General features: G+C 50.0%; 1 pseudogene; it reads left to right on the top strand.

Moving 5' to 3' along the window:
• Positions 1-4,102: 4,102 nt before the first annotated feature.
• Positions 4,103-21,110, top strand: part of LOC135537370 (bone morphogenetic protein receptor type-2-like) — a 123,560-nt pseudogene continuing 106,552 nt past the window's right edge.

The following is a 21,110-nucleotide window of genomic DNA, read 5'->3' as shown; positions in this document are numbered from 1 at the left end:
GCATAACCAGCAGTATCTAGACACTGTTCTCAGCTACAACCTAATTGAAACGAGGTTGAAACGTTATCTAACCTGCCTCGTTATCTAGCCTGCCTCGTTATCTAGCCTTCCTCGTTAGCTAGACTGCCTCGTTATCTAGCCCGCCTCGTTAGCTAAACTGCCTTGTTATCTAGCCTTCCTCGTTAGCTAGCCCGCCTCGTTAGCTAGACTGCCTTGTTATCTAGCCCACCTCGTTATCTAGCCTTCCTCGTTAGCTAGCCCGCCTCGTCGGCTGTTCCACTGGATGTCAGAAGGTGAATTCACCAATTTGTAAGTCGCTCTGGATAAGAGCGTCTGCTAAATGACTTAAATGTAATGTTATCTAGCCCGCCTCGTTATCTAGCCTTCCTCGTTAGCTAGACTGCCTCGTTATCTAGCCTGCCTCGTTAGCTAGACTGCCTTGTTTCATCCAACGATAGCTACCTATATAGCCAGCAATAACGTTATCTAACGTCATTAGCTAAGTTATACCAGAGAGGTCATTATCGTCCAGTATCCCTGGTTATACTGGTTACACTGGTGCAGACATGGGGACTGACGAACTCCAAGAAACTATTCCAACCGCTTAATACGGTCCTTCGGCAGAACTTTGACTGTGGAGGTCAATCCATATAGGGGCCCGTGATCCTTTGACCACGCTTGGTGGCGATGAAACAACTGAGCCCCATTCAATGAAGGAAGCAAGGTAGGCGGAAGGCGTGGCCCCATTCAATGAAGGGAAGCAAAGTGGGCGGAGGGTCGATTTGAATGTGGAGCTTGGCAAAATGGGGCATGATTTGTTGACATAATTGTAATCCAAACTCAACTCATTGTAACACACTCAGGTTTAAACACCTTTTTAGACGAGACTGACTTTATGACCAAATTTATCCTATTTACACTTTGAAGTCCATTTTGACACGAGAATCAATGTTTCTGACTCATAATGTTGAAATCTTTCCAGTTTAAACTACAGATTTCAGTTTCTCCTGCCTATCCGTCGATGTCGGCCTTCCCCATCTGAGGTGAAAGGTGACAGAACTAGAGAGGTGTTGGTCAGACCAGGAGACATCCCATCTGAGGTGAAAGGTGACAGAACTAGAGAGGTGTTGGTCAGACCAGGAGACATCCCATCTGAGGTGAAAGGTGACAGAACTAGAGAGGTGTTGGTCAGACCAGGAGACATCCCATCTGAGGTGAAAGGTGACAGAACTAGAGAGGTGTTGGTCAGACCAGGAGACATCCCATCTGAGGTGAAAGGTGACAGAACTAGAGAGGTGTTGGTCAGACCAGGAGACATCCCATCTGAGGTGAAAGGTGACAGAACTAGAGAGGTGTTTGTCAGACCAGGAGACATCTTGAAAATTGTTCTTCTCACTAAAGCACCTGTAGCATCCACTGACCCTTCTATGGAAACGGGAGACTCTCACAAACACGATGGTGTTCTCCGTTTCACTCTAGGACCCCCACCATTGTCCCGAGACTCATCTGAAGGTAACCCAATGGAAGTATGGAGATCGTTTTGTGCCAATAAGAACAAGGGGTTAAATATGTGTCCAAAAACAACTAAAATATTTACTGATCTTTCTCATGTCTCCTCAATATAGGACAGACACTTCAAAACATTATTCCTTATGATAAATGTATTTTTTTTTTTTTTTTTTTTGCCATTTATGAATGTGTTAAAAGCTTATACTTTTTGAGGTTAACCAGCTAACTGGCTGGGGATACTAGATAGCTATATGCAAATATTGTTTGATAGTGAAGATGACAGTCTGACTGACCACTTTACCAGGATGACAACTTGCTGATGTCAAGCTCTTGCCAAAAAAAAACCCTAATCTCTGATGAAGCACGCTAAATGACAAGGTGTTTGCTTAGTTAGCTAGCTAGATGCCAAATGGATAGGCTACCCTCACAATCGATGTTACTGATCATTAGTTTTGTTTCGCCGGATGTCTATAACACATTTTCCACACTTTTTAAAAGGTAGCTGGTTGGTATCTGTGTGTGTTTGTGCCACCGCATGGTAGAGCAGCGGTTGAATATATTTAAGGCACGCGGCACACTCAACGCTCCTCAGCCTAGTGAGGTACCCCCAACGTAGCGTTGTGGACTGCTCCGTTGACAATGAATGACTTCCGCCAGAATGCACATTTTTAATTTAACCAGGCAAGTCAGTTAAATTCTTATTTACAATGACGGCCTTCCCCGGCCCAAACCCAGACAATGCTGGGCGGGTGTGCGCAGCCCTATGGGACTCCCAATCACGGCCGGATGTGAAACAGCCTGGAATCAAACCAGGGACTGTAGTGATGCCTCTTACACTGAGATGCAGTGCCTTAGGCCGCTGCGCCACTAGGGAGTTTGATGCATCTAGTGGACATGAGGCGTAACGCCTTGATCACACCAATAGCGTTGGGGCGGCAGGTAGCCTAGTGGTTAGAGGAGGCAGGTAGCCTAGTGGTTAGAGGATGCAGGTTGCCTAGTGGTTAGAGGAGGCAGGTAGCCTAGTGGTTAGAGGAGGCAGGTAGCCTAGTGGTTAGAGGAGGCAGGTAGCCTAGTGGTTAGAGGAGGGAGGAAGGTAGCCTAGTGGTTAGAGGATGCAGGTTGCCTAGTGGTTAGAGGAGGCAGGTAGCCTAGTGGTTAGAGGAGGCAGGTAGCCTAGTGGTTAGAGGAGGCAGGTAGCCTAGTGGTTAGAGGAGGCAGGTCGCCTAGTGGTTAGAGGAGGCAGGTAGCCTAGTGGTTAGAGGGGGGAGGCAGGTAGCCTAGTGGTTAGAGGAGGCAGGTAGCCTAGTGGTTAGAGGAGGCAGGTCGCCTAGTGGTTAGAGGAGGCAGGTAGCCTAGTGGTTAGAGGAGGCAGGTCGCCTAGTGGTTAGAAGAGGCAGGTAGCCTAGTGGTTAGAGGAGGCAGGTAGCCTAGTGGTTAGAGGAGGCAGGTCGCCTAGTGGTTAGAAGAGGCAGGTAGCCTAGTGGTTAGAAGAGGCAGGTAGCCTAGTGGTTAGAGGAGGCAGGTAGCCTAGTGGTTAGAGCGTTGGACTAGTAACGAAAGGTTGCAAGATTGAATCACTAAACTGACAAGGTAAAAATCTGTCTTTCTGCACCTGAACAAGGCACTGTTCCTACGTCATCATTGAAAATAATAATTTGTTCTTAACTGACTTGCCTAGTTAAATAAAGGTAAAATAAAATGTAAAAAATACAATTGTGGTTTGGTACACCAGAAGTAAATTAATTTCCAATGGAAAGCTACGTTTGCCTTGCAGCATTGCATTGCAGAGGTAGTTGCAGTGCGTTCTGTGTGGTCCATAGGTTGGATAAATCAAACATATGCATCAAATTCTATATGTAGATGGCTTGACTCCGATTAAATGTGGAATAATCGGAAATGTGAAGTTCTTCAAGAGGTGATGATATCAAATCCTCCCCAAAAAGTTGTAACATTCATTTAACAATCATTTGAAAACAAAACCTAGTTGTTTTTAGCGGACCTGGGGTCGCCTTTACCCCCAGCAGACAGACGGAATTCTCCGCAGTGCAGTTTACTGTGACGTTGTGTTGATAATGACCGGTGAGAGCATTGGGTGGAGGAGGCGGGCCTCGGTCTGTCTGCCTGCGTGTAGCCAGCTGGTTCATTCCAATATTATGGGAACCTTTTCTGTCCCAGCAAATATCACTTCTCATTTAGTGTAAAATTATAGCGAAAATTAACCACAAATATCACTTCTCATTTAGTGTAAAATTATAGCGAAAATTAACCACATTTCAAAATGTTACAATATTGATAGAGAAGTTCAAATCCTGTTGATTTGTTCACCATTATGCTTGCTCACTCACAGAGCTATGGCTAATTTAGGCCCCACGTTTCCATCCTGTTTAGGATTACGCACCTAACAGTTTGAAAAATGCACCAACAAAAAATGAAGTGCCTGAGAATGACCCATGTGTTTTTCTGAAAGTCAAACATTTACTTTATCAGATAGAATAGTAAAATGTAAATATATATATATATATATATATACATCCCTCCCAAAACGACGAGGCACCATAACGTTGGAATGAGCCAGCCCAGTAGCAGCTCGGCCCTAGACTGTACAGAAGCGAAGTTGAAGGCTGGGCGCGGATAACAGAAAGCTATGGTTAAAAGGGACATAGAAAAAATTAAATGGACATTTTAGCTACATATAATAGTTACTGGAAATCTGTTTTGAATAATACAACATTTTTAAATCAACCATTTTTTCCCTCTTCGGTTTAAAAGGCCTTTTTTGGGAGTCTAATCGCCACGGTCTCTGCGTACCGACCCGCTACCAGTCAGTCTTGCGCTACGTGAAACATTTTCATCTGGGCAGAAGAGGATTTCTTTCCTTCTCGTCTGCGTGTTGGATATCAGACGGATTTGATCGGAATATATATTTAAAACAAGTTGGATCATCAATTTTGCTTAGTCGTTTAGCTAAATGAGTATAATCTTCGTGGTTATCTCTCCGATCAGATGTCAGAAATCCATGACAGAACCAGCCATACAAAAAATATATGACTGTCTCGTTATCTAACGTTAGTTGGCCTTTGGGAAATGTAAGGTTACTTTAGCTGCGTTCATGGATTTGTAAAATCCTATCATAAACAGCGTGCTAGATAGTTGTTTTGAAGTGTATATATATATATATATATGTCTTTTCTTTCTTTCGTGAATGCTGGTTTGCTTGTTAGTTATGAGAAGGTTAACGTCTGATGGCTGACTGTAGGTAACGTTACTGTAGCCCAGTACAGAGGAGACTCGGATGTCGAAATAAAACGTTTTGGCAATCAAAAACAACAGCTAGCTGGGTCCTAAAGTAGACGGACAACGTTAGCTATTTTCATAGCTCATCAATTGTTGCAATATTGATGTTAGCTTGTGATTTTTTAAATATTTTTTTAATCACATTTTTTTGTTTGTTGTTGCACTGTCTGGGACCTAAATGACTGTTTGGACAATCAAGGGTAGATAAAAAATCATAAATATCAACTGTTAAACCTAGAAGACATTTATTCATCCATCGTATTTGATCTGGACTATGTTAGATTATTAGATAGTCCGGGCGAATGTGCTCGTCTAGCTCACAGATTGAAGGGGGTGAAATAAGGAGAACTCCTTGGAGAAACCGCCCGTCCCAATTCATCCACCAGCCATGGCAGTCCTGGGCCGAATGTCGGGGCTGGCACTGGGGCTGTACGGCATCCTTCTCCTCAGTCCCGTCGCTGGTAAGTTGAACCTTTCTTGGCCTTGCGATGTTTTGCTTAATGCGATGAAATAAGTATACATAAATACATTTCCATATGGTGTAATTGGAAAATAGGTTTGAAAATAGCTTTGAGATAATGGATATATATATATATATATCTTAACCATTTCTCATATCTTAACCATATCTCATAAACCCCAAGGTGCTTTATTGCTTTTTAAAACTGTTTACCAACTTAATTAGAGCAGTAAAAATTAGTGTTTTGTCATATCCATGGTATATGGTCTGATATACCACGGCTGTCAGCCAATCAGCATTCAGGGCTCCAAACCACCCAGTTTATATTGACTATTCTATTACCTGGGCCTTTCCGAGCTACAGATTGTAACACCAGACAGATAATGTGATTTAACCAAAACATTTTGGACCATTTATACTGGTCATTTTTAACCTGGTATTCGTGATACCATCTTCATCCTCAATTCTTGGGAACAGGAGTCTCATTTTGTATTATTTTTTTTTTAAACAACTGAGCATTTTTCTAAATTCAAACGGACCCCTGCAACTGGACACAGACATTTTATGAGACTCCTGTTTCCACAAAATGAGGAACGAAGACAGTATCGCAAATACCATGTCAGTTGAAATATCTCTGGCAATGTTTTGACACACCTATAACTACCAGTATAATGTTGGTTATATCTTTATTATCTGGTGTGCCCATCTGTAGCTAGGTCATTCCATCAGGTCGTTTCAGCAAACCATGACACCCACCATCTCAAGTTGTTTTGAAACGGTTTCTGCCATTAGGAACAGAGAAGATAAGCATTCCTGCAACGTTATTTTTGTTGAAATATAACACATTTTGAACCCCTGAGAAATCAGGATAATTGATTGCACCCAAATTGGCCATTTTTAAAAATGTATAGCATCCATATAATATCAAATAAATATTGTACCGAACATCCGATTCGGACCAAACTTTTTTCTTCCAATGAGTAAGACATGAGGAATCCCAAACAATAGTCAAAAGCCACTCACAGACCCCTCACACCCCATGCTATTCCCACCCCAGATCCCTCACACCCCATGCCATTCCCACCCCAGACCCCTCACACCCCATGCCATTCCCACCCCAGACCCCTCACACCCCATGCCATTCCCACCCCAGACCCCTCACACCCCATGCCATTCCCACCCCAGACCCCTCACACCCCATGCTATTCCCACCCCAGACCCCTCACACCCCATGCCATTCCCACCCCAGACCCCTCACACCCCATGCTATTCCCACCCCAGACCCCAGACCCCTCACACCCCATGCTATTCCTACCCCAGACCCCTCACACCCCATGCCATTCCCACCCCAGACCCCTCACACCCCATGCCATTCCCACCCCAGACCCCTCACACCCCATGCCATTCCCACCCCAGACCCTCACACCCCATGCCATTCCCACCCCAGACCCCTCACACCCCATGCCATTCCCACCCCAGACCCCTCACCCCCATGCCATTCCCACCCCAGACCCCTCACACCCCATGCTATTCCCACCCCAGACCCCTCACACCCCATGCCATTCCCACCCCAGACCCCTCACACCCCATGCTATTCCCACCCCAGACCCCTCACACCCCATGCCATTCCCACCCCAGACCCCTCACACCCCATGCTATTCCCACCCCAGACCCCTCACACCCCATGCCATTCCCACCCCAGACCCCTCACACCCCATGCCATTCCCACCCCAGACCCCTCACACCCCATGCCATTCCCACCCCAGACCCCTCACACCCCATGCCATTCCCACCCCAGACCCTCACACCCCATGCCATTCCCACCCCAGACCCCTCACACCCCATGCCATTCCCACCCCAGACCCCTCACACCCCATGCCATTCCCACCCCAGACCCCTCACACCCCATGCCATTCCCACCCCAGACCCCTCACACCCCATGCCATTCCCACCCCAGACCCCTCACACCCCATGCTATTCCCACCCCAGACCCCTCACACCCCATGCCATTCCCACCCCAGACCCCTCACACCCCATGCCATTCCCACCCCAGACCCCTCACACCCCATGCTATTCCCACCCCAGACCCCTCACACCCCATGCTATTCCCACCCCAGACCCCTCACACCCCATGCCATTCCCACCCCAGACCCCTCACACCCCATGCTATTCCCACCCCAGACCCCAGACCCCTCACACCCCATGCTATTCCTACCCCAGACCCCTCACACCCCATGCTATTCCCACCCCCCAAAAACCAGTTATCTGTGTCCCAACACGTGTACTAATGTACTACATACCTAAACTGCATAATAATTTCGACTTTTGATCTTGTAGAATTCACTCGTCTTTTCCGACTCACGTGTTTGACAACAACTGATAATCAGATAAATTGACGCACTGTTCCATAAATGAACGAATGGAGAGAGTCAACGCAATCACACATTAGATTAAGTATTCGGAGCACTATTTTAGAATTCTCACAAACTATAAAACATTATTTTTTTCGCGTAATAGTACGCTAGTATGGGTGTTCGGATATGGCCAGTATCGGTTCTCTGTCGGACAAGTAGTATGGAGCTACGACTTGTAGTATTGTTTCTTCATACAATGTGATGTATTGTATGGTGATGGCTATTTTCCCTGTTCAGTGAAATTTGTCATTGAAGTTGTTAGGTGTATGTCCCATTATACAGCCTGATATTACCAGGTTTGACAATTTCGCTCACTGCTTAAACTGCCATTTTTGCCGGTTTTCTGTCAAAACGATAGGAAACAATCATAAAATTCCACATCAATTCACAATACAGAATAATGGTCCTATTAGATACATTGTATATACAGCAGTATGTGTACACCCCTTCAAATTAGTAGATTCGGTTAATTCAGCCACACCCGTTGCTCACAGGTGTGTAAAATCAAGCACACAGCCATGCAATCTACATAGACAAACATTGGCAGTAGAATGGCCTTACTGAAGAGCTCAGTAACTTTCAACGTGGCACCATCATAGGATGCCACCTTTTCAACAAGTCAGTTCGTCAAATTTCTGCCCTGCTAGAGCTGCCCCGGTCAACTGTAAGTGCTGTTATTGTGAAATGGAGACGTCTAGGAGCAACAACGGCTCAGCCGTGAAGTGGTAGGCCACACAAGCTCACAGAATGGGTCCTCAGAAGAGTGTAAATGGCGTGTAAAAAGCATCTGTCCTCAGCTGCAACACTCACTACTGAGTTCCAAAATGCCCTGGAAGCAACACTCACTACTGAGTTCCAAAATGCCTCTGGAAGCAACATCAGCACAAGAACTCTTCGTCAGGAGCTTCATGAAATGGGTTTCCATGGCCGAGCAGCTGCACACAAGCCGAAGATCACAACGCCAAGCGTTGGCTGAAGTGGTGTAAAGCTCACTGCCATTGGACTCTGGAGTAGGGCTCGGGGTGACGGGGCAGGGCTCGGGGTGACGGGGCAGGGCTTGGGGTGACGGGGCAGGGCTCGGGGTGACTGGGCAGGGCTCGGGGTGACGGAGCAGGGCTCGAGGGTGACGGAGCAGGGCTCGGGTGACGGGGCGGGGTGACGGGGCAGGGCTCGGGGTGACGGAGCAGGGCTCGGGGTGACGGAGCAGGGCTCGGGGTGACGGGGCAGGGCTCGGGTGACGGGGCAGGGCTCGGGGTGACGGGGCAGGGCTCGGGGTGACGGGGCAGGGCTCGGGGTGACGGGGCAGGGCTCGGGGTGACTGGGCAGGGCTCGGGGTGACGGAGCAGGGCTCGAGGGTGACGGAGCAGGGCTCGGGGTGACGGGGCAGGGCTCGGGGTGACGGGGCAGGGCTCGGGGTGACGGGGCAGGGCTCGGGTGACGGGGCAGGGCTCGGGGTGACTGGGCAGGGCTCGGGGTGACGGAGCAGGGCTCGAGGGTGACGGAGCGGGGCTCGGGGTGACGGGGCGGGGTGACGGGGCAGGGCTCGGGGTGACGGGGCAGGGCTCGGGGTGACGGGGCAGGGCTCGGGGTGACGGGGCAGGGCTCGGGGTGACGTGGCAGGGCTCGGGGTGACAGAATAGGGCTCGGGGTGACGGGGCAGGGCTCGAGGGTGACGGAGCAGGGCTCGGGGTGACGGGGCAGGGCTCGGGGTGACGAAGCAGGGCTCGGGGTGACGGGGCAGGGCTCGGGGTGACGAAGCAGGGCTCGGGGTGACGGGGCAGGGCTCGGGGTGACGGGGCAGGGCTCGGGTGACGGGGCAGGGCTCGGGGTGACGGGGCAGGGCTCGGGGTGACGGCAGCATGCAGGAGGAGAAGGAGAAGGAGAGAGACAACTCAAGTAGCAAACAGAGAAAACTATGAACACAGACAATGCTACACGCGACAGAGTGGCGCATCACATTTAACAAACCAAACACTGAAGTATCGTTGTAGAAGGTAAAGAAAAAACTCACACACACACACACACACACGCACACACACACAAACGCACACAAACTCACACACGCACACACACGCACAGACACACACAAACGCACACACACACACAAAAGCACGCACAGACACACACAAACGCACACACACACACACAAACGCACGCACGCACACACAAACGCACGCACACACACACACACACACACACACAAACGCACACACACACACAAACACACACACACACACACACACACACACACACACACACACACACACACACACACACACACACACACACACACACACACACACACACACACACACACACACACACACACACACACACACACACAGTAGACGGCTCTCAGCACGTACTACCACACTAAATGTTTCACACAAGCAGAACTGTGAACCGTAAGCACTGACTTGCTCCGAAGACTTCAAAATATTATCCAACATAAGACCTTGTCCCTGTAACACACAGTAAGATGATCTCTGTGTGCTGATAGTGTAATTAGCAGTTTGAACGTAGGAAGGGAGGGTCTGTTTACGAGACACTGTGACGCTCTCCTGCTGCAAGCTTCAGACTAAACAATGTCTCCCTCTGGCTCTATGGGGGAAGGAGGGGGAGGGGAGGACTGTGTCGGGGAGGAGGGGGAGGGGAGAAACATTCCCTTGTGGTGACGCTGACGCTGACCCCCCCCCCTCTCCCCCCTCTGACTATTTCTGCTGGTTGGCACTGAACAGTCTGAAAATCCCCCCCTCCCCCACAGTACTCATTCACCCAGTGATAGACTGACTGCCCTGCCCTGTCCCAGCCTCCCAGACATGAAATGTCATTTTCAGAGGAAATGCTGGTGTATGCACAATGCCACTCTGCCAGACAGGACTGTAGTCTATACAGACCGCCCTCTACCAGACAGTACTGTAGTCTATACAGACCGCCCTCTGCCAGACAGTACTGTAGTCTATACAGACCGCCCTCTACCAGACAGTACTGTAGTCTATACAGACCGCCCTCTACCCGACAGTACTGTAGTCTATACAGACCGCCCTCTACCAGACAGGACTGTAGTCTATACAGACCTCCCTCTACCAGACAGTACTGTAGTCTATACAGACCGCCCTCTACCAGACAGTACTGTAGTCTATACAGACCGCCCTCTACCAGACAGTACTGTAGTCTATACAGACCGCCCTCTACCAGACAGTACTGTAGTCTATACAGACCTCCCTCTACCAGACAGTACTGTAGTCTATACAGCCCGCCCTCTACCAGACAGTACTGTAGTCTATACAGACCGCCCTCTACCAGACAGTACTGTAGTCTATACAGACCGCCCTCTACCAGACAGTACTGTAGTCTATACAGACCTCCCTCTACCAGACAGTACTGTAGTCTATACAGACCGCCCTCTACCAGACAGTACTGTAGTCTATACAGACCGCCCTCTACCAGACAGTACTGTAGTCTATACAGACCTCCCTCTACCAGACAGTACTGTAGTCTATACAGACCGCCCTCTACCAGACAGTACTGTAGTCTATACAGACCGCCCTCTACCAGACAGTACTGTAGTCTATACAGACCGCCCTCTACCAGACAGTACTGTAGTCTATACAGACCTCCCTCTACCAGACAGTACTGTAGTCTATACAGACCGCCCTCTACCAGACAGTACTGTAGTCTATACAGACCGCCCTCTACCAGACAGTACTGTAGTCTATACAGACCGCCCTCTACCAGACAGTACTGTAGTCTATACAGACCTCCCTCTACCAGACAGTACTGTAGTCTATACAGACCGCCCTCTACCAGACAGTACTGTAGTCTATACAGACCGCCCTCTACCAGACAGGACTGTAGTCTATACAGACCTCCCTCTACCAGACAGTACTGTAGTCTATACAGACTGCCCTCTACCAGACAGTACTGTAGTCTATACAGACTGCCCTCTACCAGACAGTACTGTAGTCTATACAGACTGCCCTCTACCAGACAGTACTGTAGTCTATACAGACCTCCCTCTACCAGACAGTACTGTAGTCTATACAGACCGCCCTCTACCAGACAGGACTGTAGTCTATACAGACTGCCCTCTACCAGACAGGACTGTAGTCTATACAGACCGCCCTCTACCAGACAGTACTGTAGTCTATACAGACCTCCCTCTACCAGACAGTACTGTAGTCTATACAGACCGCCCTCTACCAGACAGTACTGTAGTCTATACAGACCTCCCTCTACCAGACAGTACTGTAGTCTATACAGACCGCCCTCTACCAGACAGTACTGTAGTCTATACAGACCGCCCTCTACCAGACAGTACTGTAGTCTATACAGACTGCCCTCTACCAGACAGTACTGTAGTCTATACAGACCGCCCTCTACCAGACAGTACTGTAGTCTATACAGACCGCCCTCTACCAGACAGTACTGTAGTCTATACAGACCGCCCTCTACCAGACATTACTGTAGTCTATACAGACCTCCCTCTACCAGACAGGACTGTAGTCTATACAGACTGCCCTCTACCAGACAGTACTGTAGTCTATACAGACCTCCCTCTACCAGACAGTACTGTAGTCTATACAGACCGCCCTCTACCAGACAGTACTGTAGTCTATACAGACCGCCCTCTACCAGACAGTACTGTAGTCTATACAGACCTCCCTCTACCAGACAGTACTGTAGTCTATACAGACCTCCCTCTGCCAGACAGGACTGTAGTCTATACAGACCGCCCTCTACCAGACAGTACTGTAGTCTATACAGACCTCCCTCTACCAGACAGTACTGTAGTCTATACAGACCGCCCTCTACCAGACAGTACTGTAGTCTATACAGACCGCCCTCTACCAGACAGTACTGTAGTCTATACAGACCGCCCTCTACCAGACAGTACTGTAGTCTATACAGACCGCCCTCTACCAGACAGTACTGTAGTCTATACAGACCTCCCTCTACCAGACAGGACTGTAGTCTATACAGACTGCCCTCTACCAGACAGTACTGTAGTCTATACAGACCGCCCTCTACCAGACAGTACTGTAGTCTATACAGACCGCCCTCTACCAGACAGTACTGTAGTCTATACAGACCTCCCTCTACCAGACAGTACTGTAGTCTATACAGACCGGCCTCTACCAGACAGTACTGTAGTCTATACAGACCGCCCTCTACCAGACAGTACTGTAGTCTATACAGACCGCCCTCTACCAGACAGTACTGTAGTCTATACAGACCTCCCTCTACCAGACAGTACTGTAGTCTATACAGACCGCCCTCTACCAGACAGTACTGTAGTCTCTCCTTGTTTTGTGTTCTCCTCTTGCCTCTACTCTTCTCTATATCACCCCTTCTTCTTCTATCTCTACTTAACAGATTGGCTTATTGTTCCTCCATAAACAACCAGCTGTTTAGTTCCAGCTGCTTGATGCCACTAAGTGTGCGTTAGTAAATTCACTCTGGAGTGGCAGTGCACTCTGGGCAGTCATAAATTCAGAGCGTTCAGAACGCACACTGTCACTGGACTACTCTGTCGGAGGAGTAGGGTTGATGAGGAGTAGGGTTGATGAGGAGTAGGGTTGAGGAGGAGGAGTAGGGTTGAGGAGGAGTAGGTTTGAGGAGGAGTAGGGTTGATGAGGAGGAGGAGTAGGGTTGAGGAGGAGTAGGAGTAGGGTTGAGGAGGAGTAGGGTTGAGGAGGAGGAGGGTTGAGGAGGAGGAGTAGGAGTAGGGTTGAGGAGGAGGAGGAGTAGGGTTGAGGAGGAGGAGGAGTAGGGTTGAGGAGGAGTAGGGTTGATGAGGAGTAGGGTTGATGAGGAGTAGAGTTGAGGAGGAGTAGGGTTGAGGAGTAGGAGGAGTAGGGTTGAGGAGGAGGAGTAGGGTTGAGGAGGAGTAGGGTTGAGGAGAGGTAGGGTTGAGGAGGAGGAGGAGGGTTGAGGAGGAGTAGGGTTGAGGAGGAGGAGTAGGGTTGAGGAGGAGGAGTAGGGTTGAGGAGGAGGAGTAGGGTTGAGGAGGAGTAGGGTTGATGAGGAGTAGGGTTGATGAGGAGTAGGGTTGATGAGGAGGAGGAGTAGGGTTGAGGAGGAGGAGGAGTAGGGTTGAGGAGGAGGAGGAGTAGGGTTGAGGAGGAGGAGGAGTAGGGTTGAGGAGGAGGAGGAGTAGGGTTGAGGAGGAGGAGTAGGGTTGATGAGGAGTAGGGTTTAGGAGGAGTAGGATTGAGGATGAGGAGTAGGGTTGAGGAGGAGTAGGGTTGAGGAGGAGGAGGAGTAGGGTTGAGGAGGAGTAGGCTTGAGGAGGAGGAGTAGGCTTGAGGAGGAGGAGTAGGCTTGAGGAGGAGGAGTAGGGTTGAGGAGGAGTAGGGTTGAGGAGGAGTAGGGTTGAGGAGGAGTAGGGTTGAGGAGGAGGAGGAGTAGGGTTGAGGAGGAGTAGGATTGAGGATGAGGAGTAGGGTTGAGGAGGAGTAGGATTGAGGAGGAGTAGTGTTGAGGAGGAGGAGGAGTAGGGCTGTGGAGGAGTAGGGTTGAGGAGGAGTAGGGTTGAGGAGGAGGAGGAGGAGTAGGATTGAGGAGGAGGAGTAGGGTTGAGGAGGAGTAGGTTTGAGGAGGAGTAGGATTGAGGAGGAGGAGGAGTAGGGTTGAGGAGGAGTAGGGTTGAGGAGAGGTAGGGTTGAGGAGGAGGAGTAGGGTTGAGGAGGAGGAGGAGTAGGGTTTAGGAGGAGTATGTTTGAGGAGGAGTAGGGTTGAGGAGGAGTAGGGTTGAGGAGGAGGAGTAGGGTTGAGGAGGAGGAGTAGGGTTGAGGAGGAGGAGTAGGGTTGATGAGGAGTAGGGTTGAGGAGGAGTAGGGTTGATGAGGAGTAGGGTTGAGGAGGAGGAGGAGTAGGGTTGAGGAGGAGTAGGGTTGAGGAGGAGGAGGAGTAGGGTTGAGGAGGAGTAGGGTTGAGGAGGAGTAGGGTTGATGAGGAGTAGGGTTGAGGAGGAGTAGGGTTGAGGAGGAGTAGGGTTGAGGAGGAGTAGGGTTGAGGAGGATGAGGAGTAGGGTTGATGAGGAGGAGGGTTGATGAGGAGGAGGAGTAGGGTTGAGGAGGAGTAGGGTTGAGGAGGAGGAGTAGGGTTGAGGAGGAGTAGGGTTGAGGAGGAGGAGGAGTAGGGTTGAGGAGGAGTAGGGTTGAGGAGGAGGAGGAGTAGGGTTGAGGAGGAGTAGGGTTGAGGAGGAGTAGGGTTGAGGAGGAGGAGGAGTAGGATTGAGGATGAGGAGTAGGGTTGAGGAGGAGTAGGGTTGAGGAGGAGTAGGGTTGAGGAGGAGGAGGAGTAGGGCTGAGGAGGAGGAGGAGTAGGGCTGAGGAGGAGTAGGGCTGAGGAGGAGTAGGGTTGAGGAGGAGTAGGGTTGAGGAGGAGGAGGAGGAGTAGGATTGAGGAGGAGTAGGGTTGAGGAGAGGTAGGTTTGAGGAGGAGGAGGAGTAGGGTTGAGGAGGAGGAGGAGTAGGGCTGAGGAGGAGGAGGAGTAGGGCTGAGGAGGAGTAGGGTTGAGGAGGAGTAGGGTTGAGGAGGAGTAGGGTTGAGGAGGAGTAGGATTGAGGAGGAGTAGGGTTGAGGAGGAGTAGGGTTGAGGAGGAGTAGGGTTGAGGAGGAGGAGGAGTAGGGCTGAGGAGGAGTAGGGCTGAGGAGGAGTAGGGTTGAGGAGGAGGAGGAGGAGGGGATTGAGGAGGAGGAGGAGTAGGGTTGAGGAGGAGGAGGGTTGAGGAGTAGGGTTGAGGAGGAGTAGGGTTGAGGAGGAGGAGGGTTGAGGAGGAGGAGGAGTGAGGAGGAGGAGGAGTAGGGTTGAGGAGTATGGTTGAGGAGGAGTAGGAGTAGGGTTGAGGAGGAGTAGGGTTGAGGAGGAGGAGTAGGGTTGATGAGGAGTAGGGTTGAGGAGGAGTAGGGTTGATGAGGAGTAGGGTTGAGGAGGAGTAGGGTTGAGGAGGAGGAGGAGTAGGGTTGAGGAGGAGTAGGGTTGATGAGGAGTAGGGTTGATGAGGAGGAGGAGTAGGGCTGAGGAGGAGTAGGGTTGAGGAGGAGGAGGAGTAGGGTTGAGGAGGAGGAGGAGTAGGGTTGAGGAGGAGGAGTAGGATTGAGGATGAGGAGTAGGGTTGAGGAGGAGGAGGTGTAGGGTTGATGAGGAGTAGGAATGAGGATGAGGAGTAGGGTTGAGGAGGAGTAGGGTTGAGGAGGAGTAGGATTTGAGGAGGAGTAGGGTTGAGGAGGAGGAGGAGGAGTAGGATTGAGGAGGAGGAGTAGGGTTGAGGAGGAGTAGGGTTGAGGAGGAGGAGGAGTAGGGTTGAGGAGGAGTAGGGTTGAGGATGAGGAGTAGGGTTGAGGAGGAGTAGGATTTGAGGAGGAGTAGGGTTGAGGAGGAGGAGGAGTAGGGCTGAGGAGGAGTAGGGCTGATGAGGAGTAGGGCTGATGAGTAGGGTTGAGGAGGAGTAGGGTTGAGGAGGAGGAGGAGTAGGGTTGATGAGAAGTAGGGTTGATGAGGAGGAGGAGTAGGGTTGAGGAGGAGTAGGGTTGAGGAGGAGGAGGAGTAGGGTTGAGGAGGAGTAGGGTTGATGAGGAGTAGGGTTGATGAGGAGGAGGAGTAGGGTTGAGGAGGAGTAGGGTTGAGGAGGAGTAGGGTTGATGAGGAGGAGGAGTAGGGTTGAGGAGGAGTAGGGTTGAGGAGGAGGAGTGTTGAGGAGGAGGAGGATTGAGGAGGAGTAGGGTTGAGGAGAAGGAGGAGTAGGGTTGAGGAGGAGTAGGGTTGAGGAGGAGTAGGATTGAGGATGAGGAGTAGGGTTGAGGAGGAGGAGGAGTAGGGTTGATGAGGAGTCGGGTTGATGAGGAGTAGGGTTGATGAGGAGGAGGAGTAGGGCTGAGGAGGAGTAGGGTTGAGGAGGAGGAGGAGTAGGGTTGAGGAGGAGGAGGAGTAGGGTTGAGGAGGAGGAGGAGTAGGATTGAGGATGAGGAGTAGGGTTGAGGAGGAGGAGGTGTAGGGTTGATGAGGAGTAGGAATGAGGATGAGGAGTAGGGTTGAGGAGGAGTAGGGTTGAGGAGGAGTAGGATTTGAGGAGGAGTAGGGTTGAGGAGGAGGAGGAGGAGTAGGATTGAGGAGGAGGAGTAGGGTTGAGGAGGAGTAGGGTTGAGGAGGAGTAGGGTTGAGGATGAGGAGTAGGGTTGAGGAGGAGTAGGATTTGAGGAGGAGTAGGGTTGAGGAGGAGGAGTAGGGCTGAGGAGGAGTAGGGCTGATGAGGAGTAGGGCTGATGAGGAGTAGGGTTGAGGAGGAGTAGGGTTGAGGAGGAGGAGGAGTAGGGTTGAGGAGGAGTAGGGTTGAGGAGGAGGAGGAGTAGGGTTGAGGAGGAGTAGGGTTGAGGAGGAGTAGGGTTGATGAGGAGGAGTAGGGTTGAGGAGGAGTAGGGTTGAGGAGGAGGAGGGGTTGAGGAGGAGGAGGATTGAGGAGGAGTAGGGTTGAGGAGAAGGAGGAGTAGGGTTGAGGAGGAGTAGGGTTGAGGAGGAGTAGGATTGAGGATGAGGAGTAGGGTTGAGGAGGTGTAGGGTTGAGGAGGAGGGAATGAGGATGAGGAGTAGGGTTGAGGAGGAGTAGGTTTGAGGAGGAGTAGGGTTGAGGAGGAGGAGGAGTAGGGTTGAGGAGGAGTAGGTTTGAGGAGGAGTAGGTTTGAGGAGGAGGAGGAGTAGGCTTGAGGAGGAGGAGGGTTGAGGAGGAGGAGGAGTAGGGTTGAGGAGGAGTAGGGTTGAGGAGGAGGAGTAGGATTGAGGATGAGGAGTAGGGTTGAGGAGGTGTAGGGTTGAGGAGGAGGAGGAGTAGGGTTGAGGAGGAGTAGGATTGAGGAGTAGGGTTGAGGAGGAGAAGGAGTAGGGTTGAGGAGGAGGAGGAGTAGGGTTGAGGAGGAGTAGGGTTGAGGAGGAGTAGGGTTGAGGAGGAGGAGGAGGCTTGAGGAGGAGGAGTAGGGTTGAGGAGGAGTAGGGTTGAGGAGGAGGAGGAGTAGGGTTGATGAGGAGGAGGAGTAGGGTTGAGGAGGAGTAGGATTGAGGATGAGGAGTAGGGTTGAGGAGGTGTAGGGTTGAGGAGGAGGAGGAGTAGGGTTGAGGAGGAGTAGGAATGAGGATGAGGAGTAGGGTTGAGGAGGAGTAGGGTTGAGGAGGAGTAGGGTTGAGGAGGAGGAGTAGGGTTGAGGAGGAGGAGGAGTAGGGTTGAGGAGGAGGAGTAGGGTTGAGGAGGAGGAGGAGGAGGGTTGAGGAGGAGGAGGGTTGAGGAGGAGGAGGGTTGATCCGAGTGTTCTGACCTCACAATGGCAGTCAAGCTAACTGACCATTTTACTCGCCCTAGCATTGCTGGTTAGGCTGTTTTCATGTTATCCAGATCGTTGGTCAATATAACTGTGCTGCTGGCAACTATTTAATGATGTTTTTTTGCAGACGTTTAGTGACATCGGGTCACATTCAACGGGTGGTGAGCGTTTGTAAATTCATCAGTCATTCTGCGCTCTGGTACACTCAGACGAGAGTGCTCTGAAATCAGAGTAGATAGCCCGAGTGAATTTACGAACGCACCCTAAATGAACTGCTGTCCGTCTCTGTCAATGTGTTGTTCAGTCTGGCCTGAGGGGTGTCCTACAAAACAAGCTACATCTACTCTGGGTTTTCTAAAGCTAGCCAGCTTCAGTTAGCTTCACGTTCCAGTTCAGGCTTCATCCGCACTACGATGGTGGATGTTCGACATCCGCCTGCCACCCACACTAGCAGGCTTGTTTGTGCGTGTCTCACATGGCTAGTCGAACGCCAAACTCTTCACTGAGACAATGCTGAAACATCAGTCTATGGGCCAATCAGAGCTCTTCACTGAGACAATGCTGAAACATCAGTCTATGGGCCAATCAGAGCTCTTCACTGAGACAATGCTGAAACATCAGTCTATGGGCCAATCAGAGCTCTTCACTGAGACAATGCTGAAACATCAGTCTATGGGCCAATCAGAGCTCTTCACTGAGACAATGCTGAAACATCAGTCTATGGGCCAATCAGAGCTCTTCACTAAGACAATGCTGAAATGCATGTATGTGTATTTGGGACAATGAGAGAAAGTAAAAAATGTTTTCCCAGAAACGTTCTTGACTGGTCAATCGTTACATCCCTACTGTTTACACTGTGCCTGATTGGTCAATCGTTACATCCCTACTGTTTACACTGTGCCTGATTGGTCAATCGTTACATCCCCTACTGTTTACACTGTGCCTGATTGGTCAATCGTTACATCCCTACTGTTTACACTGTGCCTGATTGGTCAATCGTTACATCCCTACTGTTTACACTGTGCCTGATTGGTCAATCGTTACATCCCTACTGTTTAGACCGTGCCTGATTGGTCAATCGTTACATCCCTACTGTTTACACTGTGCCTGATTGGTCAATCGTTACATCCCTACTGTTTACACTGTGCCTGATTGGTCAATCGTTACATCCCTACTGTTTAGACCGTGCCTGATTGGTCAATCGTTACATCCCTACTGTTTACACCGTGCTTCATTGTCACATTCTGACACAGTGGTACCAGGATGTGTTTGGGTTGTTTCTGACACAGTGTTACCAGGATGTGTTTGGGTTGTTTCTGACACAGTGGTACCAGGATGTGTTTGGGTTGTTTCTGACACAGTGGTACCAGGATGTGTTTGGGTTGTTTCTGACACAGTGGTACCAGGATGTATTTGGGTTGTTTCTGACACAGTGGTACCAGGATGTGTTTGGGTTGTTTCTGACACAGTGGTACCAGGATGTGTTTGGGTTGTTTCTGACACAGTGGTACCAGGATGTGTTTGGGTTGTTTCTGACACAGTGGTACCAGGATGTGTTTGGGTTGTTTCTGACACAGTGGTACCAGGATGTGTTTGGGTTGTTTCTGACACAGTGGTACCAGGATGTGTTTGGGTTGTTTCTGACACAGTGGTACCAGGATGTGTTTGGGTTGTTTCTGACACAGTGGTACCAGGATGTGTTTGGGTTGTTTCTGACACAGTGGTACCAGGATGTGTTTGGGTTGTTTCTGACACAGTGGTACCAGGATGTGTTTGGGTTGTTTCTGACACAGTGGTACCAGGATGTGTTTGGGTTGTTTCTGACACAGTGGTACCAGGATGTGTTTGGGTTGTTTCTGACACAGTGGTACCAGGATGTGTTTGGGTTGTTTCTGACACAGTGGTACCAGGATGTGTTTGGGTTGTTTCTGACACAGTGGTACCAGGATGTGTTTGGGTTGTTTCTGACACAGTGGTACCAGGATGTGTTTGGGTTGTTTCTGACACAGTGGTACCAGGATGTGTTTGGGTTGTTTCTGACACAGTGGTACCAGGATGTGTTTGGGTTGTTTCTGACACAGTGGTACCAGGATGTGTTTGGGTTGTTTCTGACACAGTGGTACCAGGATGTGTTTGGGTTGTTTCTGACACAGTGGTACCAGGATTTGTTTGGGTTGTTTCTGACACAGTGGTACCAGGATGTATTTGGGTTGTTTCTGACACAGTGGTACCAGGATGTGTTTGGGTTGTTTCTGACACAGTGGTACCAGGATGTGTTTGGGTTGTTTCTGACACAGTGGTACCAGGATGTGTTTGGGTTGTTTCTGACACAGTGGTACCAGGATGTGTTTGGGTTGTTTCTGACACAGTGGTACCAGGATGTGTTTGGGTTGTTTCTGACACAGTGGTACCAGGATGTGTTTGGGTTGTTTCTGACACAGTGGTACCAGGATGTGTTTGGGTTGTTTCTGACACAGTGGTACCAGGATGTGTTTGGGTTGTTTCTGACACAGTGGTACCAGGATGTGTTTGGGTTGTTTCTGACACAGTGGTACCAGGATGTGTTTGGGTTGTTTCTGACACAGTGGTACCAGGATGTGTTTGGGTTGTTTCTGACACAGTGGTACCAGGATGTGTTTGGGTTGTTTCTGACACAGTGGTACCAGGATGTGTTTGGGTTGTTTCTGACACAGTGGTACCAGGATGTATTTGGGTTGTTTCTGACACAGTGGTAACAGGATGTGTTTGGGTTGTTTCTGACACAGTGGTACCAGGATGTGTTTGGGTTGTTTCTGACACAGTGGTACCAGGATGTGTTTGGGTTGTTTCTGACACAGTGGTACCAGGATGTATTTGGGTTGTTTCTGACACAGTGGTACCAGGATGTGTTTGGGTTGTTTCTGACACAGTGGTACCAGGATGTGTTTGGATTGTTTCTGACACAGTGGTACCAGGATGTGTTTGGATTGTTTCTGACACAGTGGTACCAGGATGTATTTGGGTTGTTTCTGACACAGTGGTACCAGGATGTGTTTGGGTTGTTTCTGACACAGTGGTACCAGGACGTGTTTGGGTTGTTTCTGACACAGTGGTACCAGGATGTGTTTGGGTTGTT

Source organism: Oncorhynchus masou, unplaced genomic scaffold, assembly GCF_036934945.1.
Source record: "Oncorhynchus masou masou isolate Uvic2021 unplaced genomic scaffold, UVic_Omas_1.1 unplaced_scaffold_758, whole genome shotgun sequence".
Classification (NCBI taxonomy): Eukaryota; Metazoa; Chordata; class Actinopteri; order Salmoniformes; family Salmonidae; genus Oncorhynchus; species Oncorhynchus masou.
The sequence above is the reverse complement of the archived record's forward strand: the minus strand, read 5'-3'. Positions and strand labels throughout refer to the sequence as shown.